At 42.0% G+C, this 15,124-nt stretch overlaps 1 long non-coding RNA gene across 1 annotated transcript; it reads right to left on the reverse strand.

The window, feature by feature from the left end:
* Positions 1 to 5,045: 5,045 nt before the first annotated feature.
* LOC134459215 (uncharacterized) lies at positions 5,046 to 9,179 on the reverse strand. Its single transcript, XR_010036816.1, has 3 exons — positions 8,540 to 9,179; positions 7,512 to 7,655; positions 5,046 to 6,896 (listed from the first exon to the last, which is right to left on the reverse strand). It is a non-coding gene; the product is annotated as an uncharacterized LOC134459215 (long non-coding RNA).
* Positions 9,180 to 15,124: the final 5,945 nt, after the last annotated feature.

Raw genomic sequence — 15,124 nt, forward strand, 5'->3', positions numbered from 1 at the left:
TTCACAGCTCTGCAGAGGTGCGATGTGTTCCCTCAGGTGCTCTAGGTGGGACCAAGCCTCAGCGGTTTGTTTGGTGGGGATGTGGGCTCTGTTGGCGGGAATGAAGTTGCGTGTGTAGGATGGCGGTAAGGCTATGCTTTTGTTCGACTTAAAGCCTCGGACCTGCAGGTTCTTCACTCTTTCAGACTGTATTACTGTGGTGGAAGTCAGAGTTGAGAGCTTTAACTTGACTTGGTCTTTCTCTGCGTCTAGAGCAGCTGCAACCTCACTGAGTACGAATGTTGTGTCACTCTGTGAGTCCAGCAGGGCGTAAACGAGCACCTCTTCTGTTGGATGAGTGGCAGATGAGAGCCAGACAGGAACTATTGCAGCTGTTTGCACACCAGGTTCATGTTGGATAACTCTGTGTGAAGTAGACGCTGTGATGGTTTCTTCATCCTGTTCAGCTTGACTGTCTTGACTTTGTTGGACTTGTGTCTTTCGCTCTCCTCTGTCTCTTTCTTCATGCAGGCATGTAGGGTGACGCTTCTTGCAAGTGTTACAGACACTCCTATTGCTGCAAGTGTTAGAGTAATGGCCTACTTCAAGACAACCGAAACACAGCTTCTCGCTTTGGATGAACTTGATTCTGTCTGCAACTTCTTCCTCCAAGAGCTTCCTGCATACATGTAAGGTGTGGCCGGTTTTCTTGCAGAACAGACATGTTTTGGCAGCCTGCTCATTGGAACTTGTGGTTAGAGTCTTTGCTTCAACGTTAAGCTGCTTCTGCTTGTTGCTTGCTGGTTGCTTTGCCCTTTCACCTTCATCTTGCTTAAGCGAATGCAGGGATGTGACTGGGTTGCAGGCGATCTTTGCTTCTCTTGAGAGGAACTTGACGAACTGACTGAAGCTTGGGAACTTGCCATTCTCTTCTTCCATGTCCATGACTTTCCGGTTCCATCTAGCGGTTAGCCAGTCAGGTAACTTTGCAAGAAGCTTCCTGTTTTCATTGCAGTCGTTCAGGATCTCCAGTGCCTTGACATGTAACATGGCAGCTTCACAACTGCGAAGAAAGTCGGCAAAGTCTCTGAGCTCAGTGTTGTCTTTGTCTCCAATCCTGGGCCATGCGTGAAGCTTATCTCTGTATGCTTTAGCGATGGTGAATGGGCTTCCATACCTCTCCTCCAACAGCTCCCATGCAGCAGCATATGCTGACTCGGTTCCAAGAAGGAAGTAGCCATCGAGTGCATTCCTGGCTTGTCCGCTCACATACCTGCGGAGGTAGTATATTTTCTCCCTTTCTCTGATGTTTTTCTGGTCGATCAACGTTTCAAATGACAACTTCCAGTCGCTGTACCTTAACGGATCACCCGAGAATATTGCTGGTTCTGGAACAGGTATACGAGTTGCACTCATTGCATCAGACAGGATTTTGATGAGCTCTAGTGTGCTTGGATTAGCTGACGTAGCTGTTGGTTGCGAGGCTTGAGGTGCAGATGCCTGAGGACCTCTCACAGGAAGCGATGGCTGACGAACTGAAGCTTGAGGTGTAGACGCCTGAGGACCTCTCACAGGAAGTGATGGCTGACGAACTGCTACCAGGACATCTTGTGACTCTTCATGGATATTTAGCCCTTGTTTGTACACTTCACATTTTGCTCGCGCAGCATTGAACTCTTTGACTGTTTCTAGATTTAGAATTTTTAGTCGCTTTTCTTCCAGCTTGGCTTTGATTTCAGCTGCCTCTTCCTCTCTTTTGATCCTCCACTGAATTTCTTCCTGTTCCTTCTGTTGGCGTCGCTTCATGTCTTCTATCTCTTGAGCTGCTATCTTCCTCTTAGCTTCTGCCTCCAGATGCTGCAATTCCAACTGTTCTCTTTGTTGTTCTTCCAACACTTCCAGAACGGCTTGGCTTGCGGCAGCCTCTGCGACAGCTTCTTGGTGCTTCAAGGAAGATGCATGTGAGCGCTCTGAGGGACCCTTCAGGAAGGAAGTGACAGAGTCCAATTCACTTAGAGTGGAGTTCCAAAGAGAGCCAGCTTCCGGCCAATCTGGCTCATCTTCATGTGGGCGCTTCCCGTCTAGGTAAGCCGTGACCTTGGCAACGATGAAATCTGAAACTTGTGTGCAGATGTCTACTCTTCGACGCGTGTCTTGGTCTGGAGTTGAGACTCTGCGCAGGTCTTCATAGACACGGTGAACATCTCCTGAAAGGCCCTTGACATCATGAAGGATATCTTGCAGTAGACACTCTGAAAACGCTTCTATTGTCTCTGATAGTGCCTTCTTGGAGAGTTTTACATTTGTTCGCCATTTGTTGTAAGTGTAATTGAATCTTTGTTGGAGTGTTTTAATTTTCTCCTCTTGCATAGCTTTTCCCTTCTCTGTCAGGGTACGGGTACGCTCGCTGTGTCTCTGCGGCTGTTCTTCTTCTGCTGGCTGGGATTCTGCTGGCCTTGCATCATCCATTGGAAGACGTTCAGGGACTTCACTTCCATCACCAGCTTGCCCTACCTGAAGTGTTAACTCACTAAACTCTGCCATAGCTAGCCTGTAGTGAATGTAAACTGAATTGTCAACTTAAATACTTAGTGTAAATAAAGAATGTATACGCACTGTATGCTGTACTATGTGAATGTAAATAAAGTGTATGTAAATGTAAACACCTACTCTGATGTGTCTTGCGTCGTTAAGCTGCAATAAAATAATGTATGCTGAAATACTTCAATAATTAAAAATGCTCTGCACTCTTCTTCTGACTACTAATGCACTAAAATGGCTCAATATTCATAAATAAACCCAAATATAGCATTAAATTAAAAATCAGAAGGCAAATAAGCTTCAATGTTAATTACCAAAAATACCTTTTAAAATGGCAGGTGAGGTCTTCCGTATGAAATACTTTCAAAACTTAAAACAAAAGCATAAACAGAAATATGTACATATTTAACCTTAACTTCAATCATGAGCTTCAGTAAGCTTAACCTTAAATGCAGACTCAAATGTAAACAAGACAGGAATAGCATCATTGCAACACAACACACCATGAAATCTATGGAACGCTAAATGAGCCACGCTTAATTAAATAAATATGCCAACAAATAATTAATTAAATGTGTCATTAATTTATTTACAGTAGAAACGTATTTAAAGTACTCCTTTTACCATTTAAGTAATTATTGAATTATATTCATTTAATTATTTCATGGTCCGTGTGTTTCAGCACATTATGAAATAATTGTATCTGTCAAACTCACCCATCAAAGTCTGTGGGCGTATCCTAAAATCTGATTGGTTGCACTGCCTATCAAGTCAAAACAGATCGAGCGTAGAGCTGATCATAGGAAAGATTTTGTCGGACGTTCGTGTGTTGGTATTATCAGAGTGGGTTATGGTATTAACGTGAATCACCCAGATCGGTGGAGGTAAAAGGGGCCCCGCCAGCATTCATTCACCGCGATCAACATTTCAACGGGTAAGTCCATTTTGATAAAAATGTGTAAATTTACACATGCTTAATGTTTTGACCTAGGTTAAGCAAGTTCAATTTGAACGGAATGGCTAACCTTAGCAAGCAGCTGTCTACCAGCTAGCTTACGTGTGCTCAGAGTGGTTGTGCTACTGTTGAGATATAATGGGCTATGGCAGATAGTATATTCATCTGTTTTTTTGTTTTTTCACTAAAAGCCCATGATGTGATATGCTGTTGAGCAAGGATGAGACGTGTGCATTTGACGTGCAAGTGGATAGTGCCATGAGTGCCCCAGCCTAGTCATCCTTGAAAAATATGTGCATACATGTAAATTAACCTAGGTGTAGAACTAGTTGCTTCGTCGAAACAATCTGACTTCACTGTAGCGATGTGTGTGAACATACTAGGGCCTATAGCTTGGGTAACATTAGGTAACATTGTACTACACACATTTTGTAACGTGTACAGTACGTCTATTCCAGGCAACTGATTACTGCCCGTCTCTCCCCTTCGCTAGCTGCTACTGCTTCCATTGGTTTTCTTGACCAAAAGCTTTTTTTTTCTTTTTACAGTGAAGATGGGACTGGGACGGATGAACTGATGGCAAAGCCGCGCACCTACCAAAGAAGTGACTGCACGAGAATGCCCCACAGAGACCACGGCAGAATGCTGACAGGAACAGCAACAAAACCAACTTCAGATGCATCATGTTACTTTCACGTTTCTGACATACTATGGCCACAAAGTAGAAACTTCTATTACATGTGACATGGGGTCGGCCCTAGGCTCCCACATCCCATTAGTCCCATATAGCTTCCACAGAGGTTATCTTGTATTGTATTGTTATTGTGTACTGACGTGGGTTTAAGCATGATTCCACCCTGGTTGTGGTTTAGTTAAGTCCATCTCTACTATTATGAGTAGAGCATGGTTAGAGGTCATTACATTGTGGTTTAGAGGTAGGTATGGCTGGTGTTAACTGACTGTTAGGGACGATTTCAATGAGGTTAGGGAAAGGTTTTGGGGTGGAACAGTACCATTGGCCTGCGGGACAATTCATTCTATCCCCCCCTCCCCGCCTTTTGTTTTTGTTTTCAGTGTTTGTGATGTGGGACGGGCTGTGGGAACATAGACACACTCCCTTTGGTAGACACTGTTACTCAAAATTGTTACACATAATAACTTGACCCTTCCCTCTCATTCCAGTCTCACATCAAAAACATCACCAAATCTGCCTTTTTCTATCTCAAGAACATCTCCAGACTCCGGCCCTCACTCTCCGACTCTGTGACCGAAACACTTATCCATCCTTGAAAGGCGCTATATAAAACCAAGTTATTATTATTATTATTATATAACAATATATGTCTCAATTGTTAAACAGTTGACCAATAATGATTATCTAACCCTTACAGTGACAGTTAAGTTAAGTTTATCGAAGTGAAAATACTGTAGGCCTCTAGGCCCTACAGGGGCAAATTATTATCACCAGTTGGAGCATACCAGCTATATTGTATTGATGGTATTCATAGAACATACAGTACTAGGGCTGCAACTAACGAACATTTTAATAGTCAACTAATCCAGTGTTTCTCAGCCTTTGTTTAGGCGAGGCACCCTTCCAATTCATGAAAAATTTCAAGGCACCCCAAACCAACAAGCCGTAACATGGCATCGCATCCGATACCACACAAGCTTAGAAAAGTAACACATTTGGTCACACTACCTACGTTTGAAGTTGCAGCTTACTGGGGTGACATAAATTTACTTTATTGTGCGTAAATGGCAGATGAAAGATTCCACTGACTAGCATTAACTTATCAATTTAGACAAATATATCTTATATTACATAATTTATTTATCAGCCACTTTTCCGCAGCACCCCTGTTGAGAAACACTGGACTGATCGATATATCTAGTCACGATTAGTCGCGAAAAAAAAGAGACTTACTCCAACCTTTGACAAACCTTCCTGGCCTCTTGCGCAGGGATGAAAACATTCTTTCAGCTCACCTTGATCTTTAAATCTGGATAGTAGCTTATTTACTCCAAGATACAACGTCCAATTCATACGTGCTGGACAATTTTAGGATTCAATAAAGTAATAAAGCTGATATAGTACCCATTTGTCAAGAGTAAGAGCATGTCAGAAGATTGAACAAAGGTCTCGACTCTAGGCTTCTTTGTGGAAAACTAAGTCTATAGCAGCCTGTAGATGGAGTAAACACGTACAGCATCACAACTTCTTCACTGTAACAAATATTTGGATAGTCCGTGCCTCTTTCACTGCTTGTAAATACTGTAATTATTGATGGCTAGTCTTCCTCTTGTTATTTATGCCTCCAATAGATACTTTGACTAGAAAGTTAACTTGGCTCAGTTCATGCTGAAAAGAAGATACAATTATTGACAAAGACGAACATTTATTAAATCTGTTCAATTGTGTTTCTGCAGGGAAAGAGCAAGAACAAAATACAGGAAATTAATCTGAAGTGCACAAAATGTGTATCAATGTGAAGAGGTTAGAATAACGTATTAGTTGCTTAAAGATGGCTTACAAGTCTACATCAATTGCAAGATTTAAAGGATTTATAGGTTGCATGCATAGAAATACTAAAACATGCAGTGAAATTAGAGTTGTGTGCCTATACTGGGCGTAGCAAGGTTTCTCGCAGGGAAGCTGTCCGCAGCAGCCTCCTCTGGTCTTGGTGGACACGTCGTGGAAGTCATCCCTATCTGCAACCTTGGTTGACCACCTCAGTGCTATGATGTGTTTGGCCTCGGCTTGGATGGCAGGTTGACTGCAGTTAAACATGGGAAGAAAGATGAACCAAGTTGTGCAGAATTATATAAACAAGACTGAACTGGAATATACATACATTTAGGAAAATCATGGTGTAACAAAGAATGGTGATCACTTACACCTAATGGTGTAATTGAACCTTGGGGCCCACCTCTGACCCAATAAACAACACAAAACCCACAAACCAATATTATTTAAAGGCACACTTGGAATACTGTCCACATTGCGTCCAGTTTGAGAATGAGTGTAATCACTCTACTTTCCTTCTGGCCTCCAGCGCTTTAACCCATTGTAGCCAGGAGACACATTTACGCTGCATTCAGGTTCTTGAGATTTGAGGGTTTTTTCAATTAAAAATGTGGGTATGTTAGAGCTGAATGAACACATTGTAATGGATAACGTGTGTGGTGAGTTGTATAGTAAGTGAGTGCGTCTGAGAGTGCATGACTGATTGTATAGTTAGTTTTTTTTTTTTTTTTGCAATGATACAAGCATCTCATGTTCTGTCTTCGTGTATAATAAAAGTGTAGTACTAGACTACAATGATGATACAGGCCTTGTTTATCTGCGGTTTTCTTGACAGATTTCATTGGACTGGCTCTCTGATCCAGGTGTTGTGGGCAGTCAGGCTTTGATGATTATCTGCATAAATAATACACATAAAGTCAGATGATCCATGATCAGTGCAAGCTTGCCATCTCAGCTAAATTGATACTGTGCCATTTGTGGAAATAAGCTCATATTACGCCTCCCCTTGAGTTAAATGATCAAGGTTTACCTTCCTGCTGTACTTTCAATCGTTTTCAGAGTATGGCTGTGCAAATACCACCTCCATGCTCCATGCTAGTGATAAACATTGAATCCTATGAGACCAGCTGGCGGCTAGAGAAAGGTAAAACTCAATCATTTAACTCACAGGGAGGTGTAATATGAGCTTATTTCCAAAAATAGCACAGTAGTCGTAGTAATAGTAGCCTTATGTCCCAGTATTGGCAATTGTTTTGCAGTGGGTGGTACACTTCTCACACCCACACACACAAAACATTTAACAGATAAAAAAAGGTGGAGGGGTTAAGATAAAATAGTAATCTAAAAGAAAGCTCTACAGAATAAATCTTAAAATCGCTAAACAGTATCACTTCAACACTTGATTAGTCAAATAAGGTTTGATTGTACCACATTAAGATGGTACAAGTGGGTTACATATTTTACCATTTCCATACATGGATGCAATATACGCAATATACTGTATGATACCACAACGCAGATGATGTCCAGAATGATCCCGGTTGGGCGAAGGTCCAACTCGGTCATGGCACCAATGTGACAGACATGGTCTTGTGTAGGGCTACTGTATGGACATCAGTAGGCCGGTTTGGTCACAGTATCCCCTTTTTATTTCTGAAAATACAGTGTGATACAGATGTGGGAATTACAGCAGATCTTACAACAGATTACTTCTATTCATCTTCCACAATGTTCTGAATAAAACCAGCGTGTGTGTGTGAGTGAGAGAGTGAAGAATGCTATAGCACTTTATAGTATACACATGACAGACATAAACACAAGAAGTACATAAAACAATAATTGAGGCTATTCTACATGAGGTTACATTGTGGAATATTGTGACATTGATAACAACAGTAGGCCTACTGCCCTATAAAGGCAAAATGCAACATTTTTAAAACGTGCTTAACATACCAAATCAGTTTAACTTATTTAACTGCATTACGTGACAATACAGGATTCATACTCAAGAGAGCGAAAATAGTCTTGGACCGCTCATGAACATAACTGGACAGATCTAGTCCCAGAATGTTCTGAAGTTGAACTAGTAAGCCAAGCACTGGGAGGTACTCTACCTTTAATGTACTCTTGATATTCATACCATTTGCCAGTGACCAAGCTTGAATTCGCAAACTAATCACTTCATACTTGCTTATTTTCTATGGTGTGAAAGTAACTGGTAATTGGTTGTGTAGTGATGCCTGCTAATGCTATTTTTCTAGCACTAGCACCCTCCTAGAAGAGTATTGCTGGTTGGCGTCTCGACCCCATTCAAAAACTGGAGCGTCCGCCAACATTGAACAACGTTGGTAATGTTTCTTAGCATACCATCTACTTTGTTTTGCCAACAAATGACTCGTTGTCTGCGGTCACTGACTGTGCTACTTATGACAAATGCAACTAGCATTACCACGGTGAAAATGAGACCACGTAGCCGGCTAGTTCCAACGTTGTCAGGTTACACAACGGCAAATGCCATTCAAAATTGTCTACATTACCTGTGAGAAAGTGTGTCAAACGATGATGAAGGAGATTTGGTTCCCGGAGCCCTAGTGGATAGGCCGCGAGGAAGCCAAGAAGAACTTGGAGGCAGCTGTCATCCTCAACGAGGAAGCCAAGTAGAACTTGGAGGCAGCTGTCATCCTCAACGTATCTCGACAACATGCATCCACTCCTTTTAAAACGTCATGGCCAAGAAGCTAATTTCACGAATACATTTTCCTAAAGATAAAACTCTAAGCCTTTCACTTGAAATGTTGACAGTGCTACAGTCCCAATCACTCACAACGCCTTTTTCATCATATTTCGAATAGAAGCAGCTTTCCTCCTTGATCCATTCATGTCATGTAGGAGGTGTTAGGCTTCAGACCAAAGCAGTCGATAACACCAGATTGGCACTAGTCCCGCCCGTTTACGTCAGTGGTTCCGCCCACTGACTTTGATGGGTGAGATTGACAGATTAATTTAATTAATGATGTGCTGAAACACACGTAACATGAAATAATTAAATTAATTAATTAAATAATTAATTGAATTGCGAAAGAAATATTTAACATTACATTATATAAATTGACATTTAATTCATAAATTATATATTTAATGCCAATTTTAATTATTTAATTCTACTTTAAATTAATTAGTGACACATTGAATTAATTATTTTTTGGTGTATTTATTTAATTAAGCGTGGCTCATTTGGCGTTCCATAGAAATCAGCATCACTTAGCTTAAACCTTTGAAAAGAATCCTTGATTCCACTCTTGTCAGTGTTCTTCTTGGTGGCTTCGCCTTGAAAGTCTCTGATTCAGTTCGTGGCTTTCCTTTCGACAGTCTATTCGAGAGTTCGTGTGCGCGTTTCACTTATCTGCGTGTCCCCGAACGCTGCAGTGTTCCATGCCCACGACCTGGGCGCGTGATCGACGAGCTTGAGAACAACGGCTGCGATGAACACTGGTGACTGGACACGAGCAGGCTGCGTGGTCTTGCTTCGCGCCCGTCTTGGGAAAGCTTCACCTCCGACGCCGATGAACAGTCTCGAGTTTTCACTATAACTCCTCTCAAAGCACGGCGAGACGCAGGATTTCTTTTAACGGGTTTTATTTCTTGCAGGCAATCTTGTAAGGCCTCCCAAAACCGTGAAAACTAAAACATATACAATACACAGTGTTAGAATGGTGGCAGCTAAAACGCTACACAACCCAGACAGTATAAATGAATAAACAAAAATGACAACAAAACAAACCTCGTTGGCTGCGTGCACGAATGAGAGAAATAAAGTCCTTGGTGACTTAGTCTGAGTCCTACACAGGCTTGAAGAAGTGTAAAACGTCCTTGTTGACAACTTTTAACGGAGCGCTGATCTTCTGTGGCAGCTTCTTGAGGTGCTAGTGTCTTTCTGGCGTTTAGCTGGCCACATTACGTTCTTACGTCACACGCACGCACTTGAGGTTGTCAAAATAAAAGTTTGCTCATAAACACAGGTAAGTATACACAAATAACTAAATAAAAACATTATAAAAATACAAAACCCTTTGCATGAAAACACGAATTCTTGCAACCGTTACAGGTACCAAATACACAAGGGAGACAAAAGCTGTCTGGTAGCCAATGATTTAGGCTATTTCCAATATTTTCAAGAGGCAATGTAAGAAAAGGTAACAAAAATTGCATCAATATTATTGTGTCAGTGTATGAATTATCCACATGTACACGGTTAACAATTAAGCTTATTATTAATTGTTATTAATTATTATTAAATTGATATTTTATTATTGCCTACAATCAATCAATGCATGTTTATATGCTGTTTTATTTGTATTTAATTCTTATTATAGCCACTACTTGCTGTTCCCCGGCACTTCATGGGTTAACGTGAAACTCGCGCTGATCCAATCAGATCAAGTGCCTCTCTCTCAGACGCACGCAGGCAGGAATGAAAACAAAAAGGCAGCTCTTCTCTCTGTGCCTCCCCCAGTTTAAATCAAATGAGCTAGTTCTGTCGTAACCTAGCATGTTTAGCTAACTTGCTACAGTCAAAGAGGCAATTTTACAGGATTGGTTCACAAAGCAATCAAAAAATAATGTCACTTGTGCGAAATGTGCTTACGGTACAGCATGACACTATTCCAACTGTGGGTTAAAGTTACAAATAAAAGTGCTAAGCAATCGCTAACGCTAACCGCTAATTAAGTTTAACTGTCTCCTACTTGGTGACGGACGGCGCTAACATAACAATGCCACAATATCATTACTACCAAACCGCCGATTACATCTTATTTTAAAAAGGTGATGAAAAAGTACCCAAACTACCCCGGCCCCAATTGAAACTTGAAAAATAGTTCCCAGCCTGTCATCCTGAACTCAGCGTGAACAGGTCTGGGTTCCCATGCATAGGATTTTGCAAACTAGTTCATCTGTGTTTGTTAGAAGGCATTGCTCATTTGTGGTCAAGCCAAAATATTTCCTTTGGATGCAGCAAGTTATTAGCAACCATAATTTTCCCCTTGTTTCTCTTAGGACTACTACCGTAACAAACAAGAAACAACTAGCCAGGTGGAAGTGGAGAAGTTTTAGCGGGTGGCGCCACTTGGTGTTCAAACTCAGAATTGCAACAGAGTTACAATGTAGGTCAAATGTAATGTGCGGGCCATGTTCAATCACATTTAAAAAATCTGCCGCGGGCCAATAAAAACGGGCTCGCGGGCCGGAGTTGGCCCGCGGGCCTTAGTTTGGACAAGCATGGTGTAACCCTATGGGCAGCATATGTCGAATCGTTGGATTTATGTAGCATGGCGGAGATTTAACGGTCATTAATTAAAATAATTATCAATTTTAAACAGCTTGCACGACTACGCCACTGGGGGAATTTCGCCCCCAGAAAATAGTTTGACTTCAACTGGTAAACCCAAGGCAACACAGGTTCGTTAAGGACCACGTAGACAGGGTTCAAAGTACATTTCTTTTATTGTCTTACACTTTCTTTTTAAGAATATATAAACAATTAAAATAACAGCTATTGGACACCCGCACTCCCCACAGGGGCCAAGGAGGCCAAGGTTTTCCCCACTAGTTGTACACAACACAACAAACCAAAATTAAGTAATAAAATGAAAATCCAAAAGCACGGCAAACCCACACCAATACCACTGCACACGTGTGTTTTACTTTTACGCACGGCAAACAAGAGCTATCTGGGGGTAACCCGCACGTTGGGCGGCCCAAGTGGTGTGGGGTGAGCCAAAAACAAACAAAATAAAATACAAATGAACAAAACCACAAACAGAGAACTCTCACTTTCTCATTATTAACAAAACTAAGAACTCAAAGTAAATGGAAAACGTCACACACTCGCGCACGCAGACACACACACACACACACACACAGGTCTCTTAAACGGCAACTTCGGCTATATAAGCAGCAGCCCGCAGACAGGCCAACAGGTGGATCCACAGGTACCTGCACACAGAAATTACCGTAAAGGACCCATAACAGACACAGGCGATGCGCAATGCTTAGGTTACAATGAGATGGCCACCTACCAATAACAGCGAGGAGCACCGACTGTCTCCAAGTCGCAGGGCAAGAGGACGCGCAACACCCGGCTCCTGTAACGCTGCAATAACAGCAATAATGAGCGCGCATGCAATATAATAGGCTTAAGGTTGCGATGTAGGAAACAGAGAGAGATAGGCTACATACCCAAATATGAAGTGAACTAAATGTGGTCGCGCTTACAGCAAAGTCGCACCCCCGTCATAGACCAAACTCCACGAAATTGACCAGCTCTCGTGAAGTGAGGCTCTACACGGGCCCGACTCCCCAGCTGCACCACCAACGAAGGCAAAACCTGCCCCAGGCACACAAACAATCTGCCACTTCCCTCAGTGAAGATTGTGCCAACCTTTTAAAGGCGTGCCAATTTGTGCCTACTGATCACATGGCGCACTAACGCGCGACAGACTTAATGATGCGGCTTAAAGGCACACATCCCATCATGTTACATTTAAAATACAAAAAATGGCTTGATAGATCTCCAAACTTCGCTTGTGATGTCATCAAAATCCTTACATATGAACAGTCACAAACGTTAACAACTTCGTTCGTATTCACGAGTTTCCTTTAAAGAGGATTTTGTCAGCACATTACTCGCATTGCCTTCCGTGTTATTGTTGTCTAGGTAAGGGCCAACGTCAAAATCGGTATTTAAGTAATTTACAAAACCAATATTCACAACAATGGTCAAGTAAGTTAATGTACAGGGACCTTGGTGATACTTGCAGCAAAGTTTCATGTTGTGTCGAGATTTGGTAGTTTAAAATTAGCGGCTTTGATGTGCTCAGCAGTGCATTCAAAACATCATTGACAGTAGAATTAGGATTACACTGGATGAGAGTTTATGTAAATCGCAGGGGAAAATGATCATAACATTAGCGCGCCAGCAATAATAACTTTATAATACCCAGGGCAAAGATTTCACATGATTTGACTAGTTTAAGTTATGGCAGTATCTTCAAACTAAATTAATTTCTAAAGCTGCGTCTGGATAGAGTTTACAAGCATGGTATAATGCATCATGACTATTTCTTAAAAAGTAATAGTTAACAAAAGTCAAAGGGAAAAAATGGCATTTACCTCACACAACACGGACAAATCTGTCGCTTTCCAGTTCTTCTATCTGACCTTTATTCCAGAAAGCGGATTTTTGTATCCATTAACATCCCAAATCTTCCGCTTTTGTCACGGGTCAAACGATGTATTTTTTTCTCCTGACCCGGTCCTGCATTACAGCCATACACACAACCAGTGTTGCCAAAAGAAAATCAGCCAAAGTCGCTAGAAGACGTCATGACGTTGCGTATGACGTCACAATGTCACGCACGGTGCGCTGATCTACAGAAAACGTGCCCACATGCCTTTGTCCACAGTACAAATGGGCGGTGCTAGCTACTTTTTGGAGATCATAGCTAATCTGCAGCCCTGTTTAACCGTGGGAAACGCTTCTGACGGCGGCGCAGAGTCAGCATTATTTGGAAAAACTGAATTTGTCACTGAAAATGCACGTTTTTAAAAAGTCGCCAGATGCATCAAAAGTCGCTAAATGAGTTTTTTGTCGCCATGTGCCCGAGATTCAGTGCGGCCAGCCTGCTAGTGCTCATTTAAATTTGTCATATGCATGTCCCAAGGAGCCGTTGTGGTAGCTTTTGTGATACGCACCGGATTCTCATGCCCCCTGTATCTGCTTGTAGGGTAGACCGAGTAAAGTTAAGTACAGGGTACAGTTTAGGTAAATCAAATATACCTGTGTAACAACAATACTCTGATCTAATTCCAAAGTGTAGGCATAACTTAAATGACAGTCCCAAAACATTTGGTAACCGTATCGAAGATTGTGTAATCTGGTTTGTTGACATTTGGTTCCTGCCATATCTTTGTCCCATCTCGCTTGCCGTAGCCTCATACAAGCAGATGTACATGTGCATGAGAATTCCTGTGCGTATCACAAAAGCTGCCACACCGTAGTGCATCATGTGTCACGTCTGTCTCTACCCGCCACTGAAAATGCATTGTGTGGTGTCGTGGGGAGGGAGACTGATTTGCCTCTCACTAGACAACCGAAATAGTCGCTAGATTTGGCCAGATTGAGCCTGAAAAGTCGCTAGATGATTTGGGCCTGAGGTGGCCAAAAGTCGCTAAATTGGTAACACTGCGCACAACAGTTTGACATAATAATAATGTAATAATAATATAGTGAAGTGTTAAAGAAACACTATGCAACTTTTTCATTGTCATGAAATGGCTTGGAACTCAAGGTTTTGCTTGACTGACCCTTTACGGCGAAAATGGCAATATTTCCATCTCCGTCTAGTGGTTCTGCTTCAAAACAGAACTTGTAGTTTTTGTTAAAATGTAAGCCTTTTTATCGTAATGTCCCCAGGTTACACGATCTGTAAATAGTATTGCTGTGTTCTTTTAGCAACACAAGAGGGCACAAGAGAACGCAAGATGATTTAACACGTGAATGTTCATCCTATGTATTTTGTCACAATGGACTACCCGTAGATGGACATTTGTGTGATTGTGAAATTCCATTCAGTGTGTGTTCGCGCTCAACCCAACAGGCAGTTAGTCATGTTTTATTGTTCAGTTAAATAAATGTCATAACGAAAGACGTCGTCAGCCTCCTTCATCCGCATCGCTCAGCAGCACCACTCAGGTTATGGGACCAGGAGACGTTTGGAGGAGAAGATAGTCGACGAAAGCCAAGACAGTTGCAACGGATCGCGTGCTGAGGAAACTGCTAACCTAAACTGCCAACCAAGGGCAAGTAGCAGAGGGCTACATCATCGACTGCTATTCGACAGTGACGAGGCAAAGTATGAAGTTTGGGAAACTAAATTGTTGGGACATTTTCATTTATTGGGGTTGAAGGACACCAGGTTGAACAAGCCAGTAACCGAAGCTGAAAAAGCAGCAGATCCCAAGAAAAACGCCGATGCGTATGCCGAGTTCATCCTACTGCTAGATGACAAAAGTCTGTGTCTGGTAATGAGAGATGGGAAAGATGATGGCAGAAAAGCGTTGAA

The sequence above is a fragment of the Engraulis encrasicolus genome, chromosome 12 (assembly GCF_034702125.1).
Source record: "Engraulis encrasicolus isolate BLACKSEA-1 chromosome 12, IST_EnEncr_1.0, whole genome shotgun sequence".
In the NCBI taxonomy this organism is placed as follows: Eukaryota; Metazoa; Chordata; class Actinopteri; order Clupeiformes; family Engraulidae; genus Engraulis; species Engraulis encrasicolus.